Here is a 13,936-nt window from a genome sequence, read left to right as displayed (position 1 = left end):
TGCTTTACAGTATTTCATCCAATAGCACCACCGTCAAAATATTTGAATCACTTTGCAAATATTCAAATTCAAATATGAGAATTTGAGTATATATCCATTATCGATTTCTATAATCCTTTCTCAACATGATTCTTTTGAGAAGATGAAACTTATGATCACATCCACACACAAATACCACTAGACACTCTACCTTGAATCTCGTGTCCATCCAAATTGTTTTTCATTCACTCCTTTAACTAATTTAAAACTATTCAACTTACAAATGAGTAATTTGAGTAATTCTATATATCATTTGTTTATACCCAAGCCTATGTGTAGTTCATACTATTTTGAGTAATTGTTGTCACACTTATTCAATAGTATTGTTATTGCACTATTTGTCACTTATGTGATTCAATTCACATGAGCCGTTTCAAATCCATTTCATGCTCATGTAAGCATAAAGAATCTTGGTCATTCCATCTCCCAAAGCCATATCTTGCAAGCCAAACCTCATGCCACACCGTAGTACCATAAAACGATTTTCGATAGTTGTCTTGTTTGGTTTTGTTGTTGTTGTTGAATGGTGTGTTTATGTTGTGTTATATTTTATATTATAGTTCGTACGGAGAGGCACGTATTTTGATTAAGAGAAGTGAACGCGCTTCGACTACCAAAAAGGCAAGTGACACTCAATTTCTACCTATTTTGTTATGCATTAGTGTTTTTCAAACTAGTATGCATGGTAGGAATTTTTTTCGAAAGTTATGCTATGCTTATCAATCCCAGTAGTGTGTAGCCACCATGAACCCTTGCTAGCATTCTTAGTTTTCCTAGCAATAACAAAATGCCATTGTTGTTTTGATTATTCTGGATTGTGAGTATTGGGAATTAAAATTAACAACCTTAATGAAACACCCGGGTGGATTGGTAATTGCTTGGTGGGCGGCTACTCGGGGCCACATTGTGGTTGTCATCGCCCGAGGGTGCGCAAATGTTGAGTGGCTACTCGGGGCCATATTGTGGTTGTCATCGCTCGAGGGTGCTCAAATGTTGAGTGGCTACTCGGGGCCACAATGTGGTTGTCATCGCCCGAGGGTGCACTTGTGGATGGCCACTCAGGATTAAAGAGATTATTATGTCGTCCATGTTTTAGATAGCTTCCAGTGCAACCACAATACAATATGGGCTCTGTCTTGGCTAAGTACGTAGTGGGAAACCTCACCTAGGGTACCGCCAGTGGGGGGAATCTGGGTACGGGCGGATCCGGTAGGTAGAGGGGCTACTAAAGAAAAGCTTCGTGGTGACCTTGTTCTGGCCTTAATGAAGATGAAGAATTTTGGCAAAAAGGCTTGGTTGCGAATTGTGGGTAAAGAGCGCAACCTCTCGAGAGTCAAAAACCTAAGATCTTAGCCGTGTCCCCGGTTATGGACAATTTGAGCTTTCTAGGCAGGGAATGTACGGAAGAATCTCATCATCTTTTCTGAATAAGTTAAAATTTGTGTAGCAACTGTCGGATAGTACATGGGAGATGTAACCATGATACTATTTAAGACATCATAATGAGTTTTGTAAAATGTTTTGTTTTGAAATAAAATGTAGGATAAAATTGGCTTTATGCAAATTTGCCTAAACTCCACTTGCCAAATATCATGTAGATAGTCATGCCCAAAACAGCCACATATAAGTGTCATTTGCCAGTACATCATTGTACTGACCTCTATTCGTGGGGCTGCATATTCAAACGTGCAGGATTTTCTGAGGAGAAGTACGTGGTAGGATCTCGAGTCTACATTCCAACATGATTGCCTGTGGCACATGAAGACGATGAAGGCTCATTGATGATTTACTTTCCGCTGTGTATGTTCTGAATATTGTTGAGCTAGTCCATGTGACTATGCAAATTGTAAGGCTTTACTTTACCCTCTGGATCAAGGATGTAGTAATTTGATACTATTGCAATGATTACTATATTTTGTAATGTGTGTGCTATCAGTGATCCCGGGAATAGCACTATACACAGGTATCTTACCTTTATTAAAAGGTAGGGTGCTACAGAATGGTATCAGAGCATAGTGTTGCCTGTAGAATCGAGAACCTAGGTTTGGATTTGAAATAGGAATACTCTAGGAATAAAATTTTGTCTAATCCTATTTCAAATAAAAAGATGTTTGCTTTGTGAACTTCTAGTATTCTCACCTACTTCATCTTCAAAAATGTTTTCCTCTTTTCCTTAGATGTCCTATATGAAAAAGAAATACCATTAAGGAAATACATATGATGAGCTTGTTCCGAAGTGAGGGGTTGACGCTTCACATGATAATCTTCGACTCCGCAAGAAGTGTTTCATAGAAGACCAACGAAGATTTGAAGAAAGACTCCGATGCAAATTGCACACCACCCAAAGATACAACGAAGGAGTAGAAGTGAAGCTTGAAGCACACGAGATATAAATAGACTAGACCACCATTAGTTCTCTTTTAGCGAACCAACGGTAGGGTAACAAAGTATTGATCTTACCAAATTGTGGTATGACCATACTATTTTGTTTCAACCATGTTGCTTGATGCCTGTTAGATGATTGTTGTTTGCCGAATTGCCTTGATCTGATGTGTTTGGGTAGGAAATCTTCTTTAGATCTTTCTATCTATTCTCGTCTATACCCAACCCAGAGAATGTTTTCTTGGCAACTCGCCATGAAGACAATATTAGTAGAACCAACCTTGATGCTCCTATCAAGATGAAGAAGCATAGGATGTGAGATACGCAAAAACCTAGTTAAGAATCGATAGAGATGTTTTCAAAAAAAATCAATAATGGGGATTGAAACATTGATTCAATTCTCCATGAAAATTTTATCAAACTCGTGAGGTTGACCAAGAGTTAGAATACGAGATTCAATAAATCAAATACGGAGTAATGATCTGGGTGCAGGATGGATTGATCACCATTCCTACTACTCTTATTATTCGCTTCCGTAATGTTGACTTTGCGAATCTAGAGAGACATACCTACAAAAGAGATGACGCCGATAAGCCTGAACCTTAGGGTGCAGATTTGTTATACCCTTATAGTAGGCAAGTGTCGCCAAGCGTAGGACTACAACGAGATTGAAGATCCAACCACTAGTATAAGGGTAGTGTTTTCTCTTAGGTCTCTTTGTTTTTGTATCTTACCGTGTCCCAACCCAAACAGATGCCTCTACATCGTGCTCACAACTACAATGACAACAACGACCCCAAGATGCCACCCACATTACCAGAGTTGATGGGACAAGCTCAGTTGGTTCAATAGACGACACAAAGCCTAGTCAGCAGCCACAAAAATAATGATTTACCGCCAGAAATGCTGCAATTGTTGGAGTCCCAATCTCAAATGTTGCAGATGATGGCCCATGGCATGACCAACTATAACAACAAAGAGGATGGTGTAGCCAGACCCCGAGCATGCAAACTATGTGGAGACCTAGGGCATTCACGTGGGGAACATCGAGACCGGTGCCCTAACTGCGATGGAAGCCATCCAGCCAAAGAATGCCACACCTATCAGATTACGTGTTTCCTATGTGAAGGAGTCAATCATGTCCCCGCTCAATGCCACCTCTACCCCATAGTGCAAGAAATGAGTGCACAAGTCAGGGATGGAATGTGTCGGTCTATGAAAAATAACCATGAAGGTACAAGGTCCAAGATGAAGGAAGAAGTTGAAATCAAGCCCCAAGAAGCGGCACACACTATCACCACCAAGTGTTGTTATACATGTGGCGGAGAAGAACATTTATCAAAGAACTGCTCTAGAAAGCGAGAAAGGTTCCCCACATTTAAGGTGGAATATGAAGACCAAGAACTAGAAGATCTCTTAGCCTTGGAGAGACCCAAAAAGAAGAAGAAGAACAAAGCAAAGGAGCAGAGAGTAGAAAATGGAAGCACGAAGAAACGCATGAGAGACCTCAGCCACATCAAATGCTTCAAGTGTGGCAACAAGGGCCACTACATGAATAAGTGCACAGAGAAATTACTTATGTAAGCCACCAAAAATCTTGAGAGGCCATCTAGTCAGTTTTTCTTTAAGGGTGGTAACACCCATACCCATCTGGAACCCAAAACTTTCTAACCTTTCTCAAATCTCGAGGACGAGATTTCTTTTAAGGGTGGTAGTCTGTCACATCCTGAAATTTTCTAAATTTTGGAATGTTAAATAAAAATAAGTTTAATGTTTGATTGTTTTAAATCGATTGAAAATTCACAAAGAATTAAAACTTTTTAAATTTACTCACAAGTTAATCCGAAAATAGTGTTTATAAATACTTTTGGTTTCAAAGTATTTTCAAAACTAAACATATCTTGGTTTTCAAGGTTTTTAAATCTTTAATGGATTTGTATTTGAGAAAACAGTACCCTAGAAAAGTTTTCATAAATTATTGTTTTTAAAAGATTTGCCAACCATACTCTCCTCCCCTAATTTTGTTCGGAGGTTTTAAAGCTTATAAAATATTTTATTTGAGAAAATATTAAACCCAAAAAAGGCACTATAGCCACATAGACATGTATGTCAAATTTCGGTTTTATAAAGTTTATATTTTTGTTTAAAATTTAGTCTCACATTGAAAAAAAATTCATAACGAATCCAACGGTACCTTATTTGCATTTTTCCGATTTTATTTGAAGCCCCAAAGTGTAGTTCCAATTTTAGAAAAAAAAAAGACGAGCGGCCAGGCCGAACGGCCCACCCGGCCGAACGGCCCAGCCAGCCACGCACGGCCGCAGCCCACCCGGCCCCGCTCGCCCGCCGCGGCCCAGCTCTTGCGCTCGCCCGCGCCAACGCTCGCGAGACCGCCCTTCTTTTCCTTTTCGTTTTAGTACCACCTCGCCTTGCCAGGCAAATTTCCTATAGCCTGGAGCCTATATAAAGACACCCCAGGTAGCCTCAAAGCACATCAGCGCCTCCTTTCCCCTCGCGCAAAGCATTTTCCTGGAGCGATCCAACCTTCGCAACGCTATTTGGAAAACGCCGCGACCCAACCGTAACTCTCGCCCGGTAATAATTTTATTCCCGCTTTTTTTTTCTAAGATTGTCGAACGTAACTTCGCAATTTTATTTCTTTAGATTTATACATCCGTTTAGAATAGTGGTTTTTCCGTTAAGTTTGTAATTAGATCCTCTATAATTTTTGTATAGGAAGTTTTTCCATCCGAGCAACTTGTTCGGACAACTTTTCGTACACCATTAGAATTATGACCTCTTATGTCTAGATTTGTAAAATACATATCTTAAGTTCTATCCGTCGGATTTCGACAAACGCTATACCGTCGGAATCGGCAAATCACGTAGATCATTTTAGACATATTGCGTGGCAGTTTCGCCCACTTTATCTTCGCATTACCACTTTGTTCCGCAACATCATCTATAAAATAAATCCTACAAACTTTTTCTGAGAGATTCTTTTGGCGATATGCTTGTAATGGAATTCTCTACAACTTCCGTGTAGAAAGTTCTTCCATCCGAAAAACTTCTTCTAATAACTTTTCGCAAAAAGTGTAGTCCTATAACTGGTTTCGATATAGTTCCTTTAGCCAAAATTATCTTTAACATCATACCCATCTTCCAGGATCAGTTATAATTCTTTATCATGTTCACAGATAATGCATAGCTTACCCCTGGTTGTCTGGTTCATTCAAATAACAATTGAGTTATTTGAGTAAAGTGTGACATGTCCTAGTTTAGATTTTTACCTTGCTTTAGTAGGGTGGAGATACTCTACCCATATCGCATGTGATGAACCTTTGTTATCCATTAGGCTCCGCGAATCAAATCCCGATACCATTCACGCCTATACAATCTCATGTCATTCAATCCTTCCACTTAGTTCGAACTATTCAACTTTCAAATGAGTTATTTGAATAGTTCAATATGTCATTAGTTCATATCCAATGCTATCTTGTGCTAATTTGATAAGTGTTGTCACACTATGTCAATTGCATAAGCCTTGCTTTACAGTATTTCATCCAATAGCACCACCGTCAAAATATTTGAATCACTTTGCAAATATTCAAATTCAAATATGAGAATTTGAGTATATATCCATTATCGATTTCTATAATCCTTTCTCAACATGATTCTTTTGAGAAGATGAAACTTATGATCACATCCACACACAAATACCACTAGACACTCTACCTTGAATCTCGTGTCCATCCAAATTGTTTTTCATTCACTCCTTTAACTAATTTAAAACTATTCAACTTACAAATGAGTAATTTGAGTAATTCTATATATCATTTGTTTATACCCAAGCCTATGTGTAGTTCATACTATTTTGAGTAATTGTTGTCACACTTATTCAATAGTATTGTTATTGCACTATTTGTCACTTATGTGATTCAATTCACATGAGCCGTTTCAAATCCATTTCATGCTCATGTAAGCATAAAGAATCTTGGTCATTCCATCTCCCAAAGCCATATCTTGCAAGCCAAACCTCATGCCACACCGTAGTACCATAAAACGATTTTCGATAGTTGTCTTGTTTGGTTTTGTTGTTGTTGTTGAATGGTGTGTTTATGTTGTGTTATATTTTATATTATAGTTCGTACGGAGAGGCACGTATTTTGATTAAGAGAAGTGAACGCGCTTCGACTACCAAAAAGGCAAGTGACACTCAATTTCTACCTATTTTGTTATGCATTAGTGTTTTTCAAACTAGTATGCATGGTAGGAATTTTTTTTCGAAAGTTATGCTATGCTTATCAATCCCGAAGAGTGTGTAGCCACCATGAACCCTTGCTAGCATTCTTAGTTTTCCTAGCAATAACAAAATGCCATTGTTGTTTTGATTATTCTGGATTGTGAGTATTGGGAATTAAAATTAACAACCTTAATGAAACACCTGGGTGGATTGGTAATTGCTTGGTGGGCGGCTACTCAGGGCCACATTGTGGTTGTCATCGCCTGAGGGTGCGCAAATGTTGAGTGGCTACTCAGGGCCATATTGTGGTTGTCATCGCCTGAGGGTGCTCAAATGTTGAGTGGCTACTCAGGGCCACAATGTGGTTGTCATCGCCTGAGGGTGCACTTGTGGATGGCCACTCAGGATTAAAGAGATTATTATGTCGTCCATGTTTTAGATAGCTTCCAGTGCAACCACAATACAATATGGGCTCTGTCTTGGCTAAGTACGTAGTGGGAAACCTCACCTAGGGTACCGCCGATGGGGGAATGCGGGTACGGGCGGATCCGGTAGGTAGAGGGGCTACTAAAGAAAAGCTTCGTGGTGACCTTGTTCTGGCCTTAATGAAGATGAAGAATTTTGGCAAAAAGGCTTGGTTGCGAATTGTGGGTAAAGAGCGCAACCTCTCGAGAGTCAAAAACCTAAGATCTTAGCCGTGTCCCCGGTTATGGACAATTTGAGCTTTCTAGGCAGGGAATGTACGGAAGAATCTCATCATCTTTTCTGAATAAGTTAAAATTTGTGTAGCAACTGTCGGATAGTACATGGGAGATGTAACCATGATACTATTTAAGACATCATAATGAGTTTTGTAAAATGTTTTGTTTTGAAATAAAATGTAGGATAAAATTGGCTTTATGCAAATTTGCCTAAACTCCACTTGCCAAATATCATGTAGATAGTCATGCCCAAAACAGCCACATATAAGTGTCATTTGCCGGCACATCATTGTACTGACCTCTATTCGTGGGGCTGCATATTCAAACGTGCAGGATTTTCTGAGGAGAAGTACGTGGTAGGATCTCGAGTCTACATTCCAACATGATTGCCTGTGGCACATGAAGACGATGAAGGCTCATTGATGATTTACTTTCCGCTGTGTATGTTCTGAATATTGTTGAGCTAGTCCATGTGACTATGCAAATTGTAAGGCTTTACTTTACCCTCTGGATCAAGGATGTAGTAATTTGATACTATTGCAATGATTACTATATTTTGTAATGTGTGTGCTATCGATGATCCCGGGAATAGCACTATACACAGGTATCTTACCTTTATTAAAAGGTAGGGTGCTACGTGAATGGTATCGAGCATAGTGTTGCCTGTAGAATCGAGAACCTAGGTTTGGATTTGAAATAGGAATACTCTAGGAATAAAATTTTGTCTAATCCTATTTCAAATAAAAAGATGTTTGCTTTGTGAACTTCTAGTATTCTCACCTACTTCATCTTCAAAAATGTTTTCCTCTTTTCCTTAGATGTCCTATATGAAAAAGAAATACCATTAAGGAAATACATATGATGAGCTTGTTCCAGAAGTGAGGGGTTGACGCTTCACATGATAATCTTCGACTCTGCAAGAAGTGTTTCATAGAAGACCAACGAAGATTTGAAGAAAGACTCCGATGCAAATTGCACACCACCCAAAGATACAACGAAGGAGTAGAAGTGAAGCTTGAAGCACACGAGATATAAATAGACTAGACCACCATTAGTTCTCTTTTAGCGAACCAACGGTAGGGTAACAAAGTATTGATCTTACCAAATTGTGGTATGACCATACTATTTTGTTTCAACCATGTTGCTTGATGCCTGTTAGATGATTGTTGTTTGCCGAATTGCCTTGATCTGATGTGTTTGGGTAGGAAATCTTCTTTAGATCTTTCTATCTATTCTCGTCTATACCCAACCCAGAGAATGTTTTCTTGGCAACTCGCCATGAAGACAATATTAGTAGAACCAACCTTGATGCTCCTATCAAGATGAAGAAGCATAGGATGTGAGATACGCAAAAACCTAGTTAAGAATCGATAGAGATGTTTTCAAAAAAATCAATAATGGGGATTGAAACATTGATTCAATTCTCCATGAAAATTTTATCAAACTCGTGAGGTTGACCAAGAGTTAGAATACGAGATTCAATAAATCAAATACGGAGTAATGATCCGGGTGCGGGATGGATTGATCACCATTCCTACTACTCTTATTATTCGCTTCCGTAATGTTGACTTTGCGAATCTAGAGAGACATACCTACAAAAGAGATGACGCCGATAAGCCTGAACCTTAGGGTGCAGATTTGTTATACCCTTATAGTAGGCAAGTGCCGCCAAGCGTAGGACTACAACGAGATTGAAGATCCAACCACTAGTATAAGGGTAGTGTTTTCTCTTAGGTCTCTTTGTTTTTGTATCTTACCGTGTCCCAACCCAAACGGATGCCTCTACATCGTGCTCACAACTACAATGACAACAACGACCCCAAGATGCCACCCACATTACCGAGTTGATGGGACAAGCTCGGCTTGGTTCAATAGACGACACAAAGCCTAGTCAGCAGCCACAAAAATAATGATTTACCGCCGAAATGCTGCAATTGTTGGAGTCCCAATCTCAAATGTTGCAGATGATGGCCCATGGCATGACCAACTATAACAACAAAGAGGATGGTGTAGCCAGACCCCGAGCATGCAAACTATGTGGAGACCTAGGGCATTCACGTGGGGAACATCGAGACCAGTGCCCTAACTGCGATGGAAGCCATCCAGCCAAAGAATGCCACACCTATCAGATTACGTGTTTCCTATGTGAAGGAGTCAATCATGTCCCCGCTCAATGCCACCTCTACCCCATAGTGCAAGAAATGAGTGCACAAGTCAGGGATGGAATGTGTCAGTCTATGAAAAATAACCATGAAGGTACAAGGTCCAAGATGAAGGAAGAAGTTGAAATCAAGCCCCAAGAAGCGGCACACACTATCACCACCAAGTGTTGTTATACATGTGGCGGAGAAGAACATTTATCAAAGAACTGCTCTAGAAAGCGAGAAAGGTTCCCCACATTTAAGGTGGAATATGAAGACCAAGAACTAGAAGATCTCTTAGCCTTGGAGAGACCCAAAAAGAAGAAGAAGAACATAGCAAATGAGCAGGGAGTAGAAAATGGAAGCACGAAGAAACGCATGAGAGACCTCAGCCACATCACATGCTTCAAATGTGGCAACAAGGACCATTACGGGAATAAGTGCATAGAGAAATTACTTCTGTAAGCCACCAAAAATCTCGACAGGCCATCTAGTCAGTTTTTCTTTTAAGGGTGGTAACACCCATACCCATCTGGAACCCAAAACTTTCTAACCTTTCTCAAATCTCGAGGACGAGATTTCTTTTAAGGGTGGTAGTCTGTCACATCCTGAAATTTTCTAAATTTTGGAATGTTAAATAAAAATAAGTTTAATGTTTGATTGTTTTAAATCGATTGAAAATTCACAAAGAATTAAAACTTTTTAAATTTACTCACAAGTTAATCCGAAAATAGTGTTTATAAATACTTTTGGTTTCAAAGTATTTTCAAAACTAAACATATCTTGGTTTTCAAGGTTTTTAAATCTTTAATGGATTTGTATTTGAGAAAACAGTACCCTAGAAAAGTTTTCATAAATTATTGTTTTTAAAAGATTTGCCAACCATACTCTCCTCCCCTAATTTTGTTCGGAGGTTTTAAAGCTTATAAAATATTTTATTTGAGAAAATATTAAACCCAAAAAAGGCACTATAGCCACATAGACATGTATGTCAAATTTCGGTTTTATAAAGTTTATATTTTTGTTTAAAATTTAGTCTCACATTGAAAAAAAATTCATAACGAATCCAACGGTACCTTATTTGCATTTTTCCGATTTTATTTGAAGCCCCAAAGTGTAGTTCCAATTTTAGAAAAAAAAAAGACGAGCGGCCAGGCCGAACGGCCCACCCAGCCACGCACGGCCGCAGCCCACCCGGCCCCGCTCGCCCGCCGCGGCCCAGCTCTTGCGCTCGCCCGCTCCAACGCTCGCGAGACCGCCCTTCTTTTCCTTTTCGTTTTAGTACCACCTCGCCTTGCCAGGCAAATTTCCTATAGCCTGGAGCCTATATAAAGACACCCCAGGTAGCCTCAAAGCACATCAGCGCCTCCTTTCCCCTCGCGCAAAGCATTTTCCTGGAGCGATCCAACCTTCGCAACGCTATTTGGAAAACGCCGCGACCCAACTGTAACTCTCGCCCGGTAATAATTTTATTCCCGCTTTTTTTTTCTAAGATTGTCGAACGTAACTTCGCAATTTTATTTCTTTAGATTTATACATCCGTTTAGAATAGTGGTTTTTCCGTTAAGTTTGTAATTAGATCCTCTATAACTTTTGTATAGGAAGTTTTTCCATCCGAGCAACTTGTTCGGACAACTTTTCGTACACCATTAGAATTATGACCACTTATGTCTAGATTTGTAAAATACATATCTTAAGTTCTATCCGTCGGATTTCGACAAACGCTATACCGTCGGAATCGGCAAATCACGTAGATCATTTTAGACATATTGCGTGGCAGTTTCGCCCACTTTATCTTCGCATTACCACTTTGTTCCGCAACATCATCTATAAAATAAATCCTACAAACTTTTTTCGAGAGATTCTTTTGGCGATATGCTTGTAATGGAATTCTCTACAACTTCCGTGTAGAAAGTTCTTCCATCCGAAAAACTTCTTCTAATAACTTTTCGCAAAAAGTGTAGTCCTATAACTGGTTTCGATATAGTTCCTTTAGCCAAAATGATCTTTAACATCATACCCATCTTCCAGGACCAGTTATAATTCTTTATCATGTTCACAGATAATGCATAGCTTACCCTGGTTGTCTGGTTCATTCAAATAACAATTGAGTTATTTGAGTAAAGTGTGACATGTCCTAGTTTAGATTTTTACCTTGCTTTAGTAGGGTGGAGATACTCTACCCATATCGCATGTGATGAACCTTTGTTATCCATTAGGCTCCGCGAATCAAATCCCGATACCATTCACGCCTATACAATCTCATGTCATTCAATCCTTCCACTTAGTTTGAACTATTCAACTTTCAAATGAGTTATTTGAATAGTTCAATATGTCATTAGTTCATATCCAATGCTATCTTGTGCTAATTTGATAAGTGTTGTCACACTATGTCAATTGCATAAGCCTTGCTTTACAGTATATTTCATCCAATAGCACCACCGTCAAAATATTTGAATCACTTTGCAAATATTCAAATTCAAATATGAGAATTTGAGTATATATCCATTATCGATTTCTATAATCCTTTCTCAACATGATTCTTTTGAGAAGATGAAACTTATGATCACATCCACACACAAATACCACTAGACACTCTACCTTGAATCTCGTGTCCATCCAAATTGTTTTTCATTCACTCCTTTAACTAATTTAAAACTATTCAACTTACAAATGAGTAATTTGAGTAATTCTATATATCATTTGTTTATACCCAAGCCTATGTGTAGTTCATACTATTTTGAGTAATTGTTGTCACACTTATTCAATAGTATTGTTATTGCACTATTTGTCACTTATGTGATTCAATTCACATGAGCCGTTTCAAATCCATTTCATGCTCATGTAAGCATAAAGAATCTTGGTCATTCCATCTCCCAAAGCCATATCTTGCAAGCCAAACCTCATGCCACACCGTAGTACCATAAAACGATTTTCGATAGTTGTCTTGTTTGGTTTTGTTGTTGTTGTTGAATGGTGTGTTTATGTTGTGTTATATTTTATATTATAGTTCGTACGGAGAGGCACGTATTTTGATTAAGAGAAGTGAACGCGCTTCGACTACCAAAAAGGCAAGTGACACTCAATTCCTACCTATTTTGATATGCATTAGTGTTTTTCAAACTAGTATGCATGGTAGGAATTTTTTTTCGAAAGTTATGCTATGCTTATCAATCCCAGTAGTGTGTAGCCACCATGAACCCTTGCTAGCATTCTTAGTTTTCCTAGCAATAACAAAATGTCATTGTTGTTTTGATTATTCTGGATTGTGAGTATTGGGAATTAAAATTAACAACCTTAATGAAACACCTGGGTGGATTGGTAATTGCTTGGTGGGCGGCTACTCAGGGCCACATTGTGGTTGTCATCGCCTGAGGGTGCGCAAATGTTGAGTGGCTACTCAGGGCCATATTGTGGTTGTCATCGCCTGAGGGTGCTCAAATGTTGAGTGGCTACTCAGGGCCACAATGTGGTTGTCATCGCCTGAGGGTGCACTTGTGGATGGCCACTCAAGATTAAAGAGATTATTATGTCGTCCATGTTTTAGATAGCTTCCGAGTGCAACCACAATACAATATGGGCTCTGTCTTGGCTAAGTACGTAGTGGGAAACCTCACCTAGGGTACCGCCGGTGGGGGAATGCAGGTACGGGCGGATCCGGTAGGTAGAGGGGCTACTAAAGAAAAGCTTCGTGGTGACCTTGTTCTCGGCCTTAATGAAGATGAAGAATTTTGGCAAAAAGGCTTGGTTGCGAATTGTGGGTAAAGAGCGCAACCTCTCGAGAGTCAAAAACCTAAGATCTTAGCCGTGTCCCCGGTTATGGACAATTTGAGCTTTCTAGGCAGGGAATGTACGGAAGAATCTCATCATCTTTTCTGAATAAGTTAAAATTTGTGTAGCAACTGTCAGATAGTACATGGGAGATGTAACCATGATACTATTTAAAACATCATAATGAGTTTTGTAAAATGTTTTGTTTTGAAATAAAATGTAGGATAAAATTGGCTTTATGCAAATTTGCCTAAACTCCACTTGCCAAATATCATGTAGATAGTCATGCCCAAAACAGCCACATATAAGTGTCATTTGCCAGTACATCATTGTACTGACCTCCATTCGTGGGGCTGCATATTCAAACGTGCAGGATTTTCTGAGGAGAAGTACGTGGTAGGATCTCGAGTCTACATTCCAACATGATTGCTCGTGGCACATGAAGACGATGAAGGCTCATTGATGATTTACTTTCCGCTGTGTATGTTCTGAATATTGTTGAGCTAGTCCATGTGACTATGCAAATTGTAAGGCTTTACTTTACCCTCTGGATCAAGGATGTAGTAATTTGATACTATTACAATGATTACTATATTTTGTAATGTGTGTGCTATCAGTGATCCCGGGAATAGCACTATACACAGGTATCTTACCTTTAT

Source organism: Lolium rigidum, chromosome 5 (genome assembly GCF_022539505.1).
Source record: "Lolium rigidum isolate FL_2022 chromosome 5, APGP_CSIRO_Lrig_0.1, whole genome shotgun sequence".
Taxonomy (NCBI): Eukaryota; Viridiplantae; Streptophyta; class Magnoliopsida; order Poales; family Poaceae; genus Lolium; species Lolium rigidum.
This window is presented reverse-complemented; position numbering follows the sequence as displayed.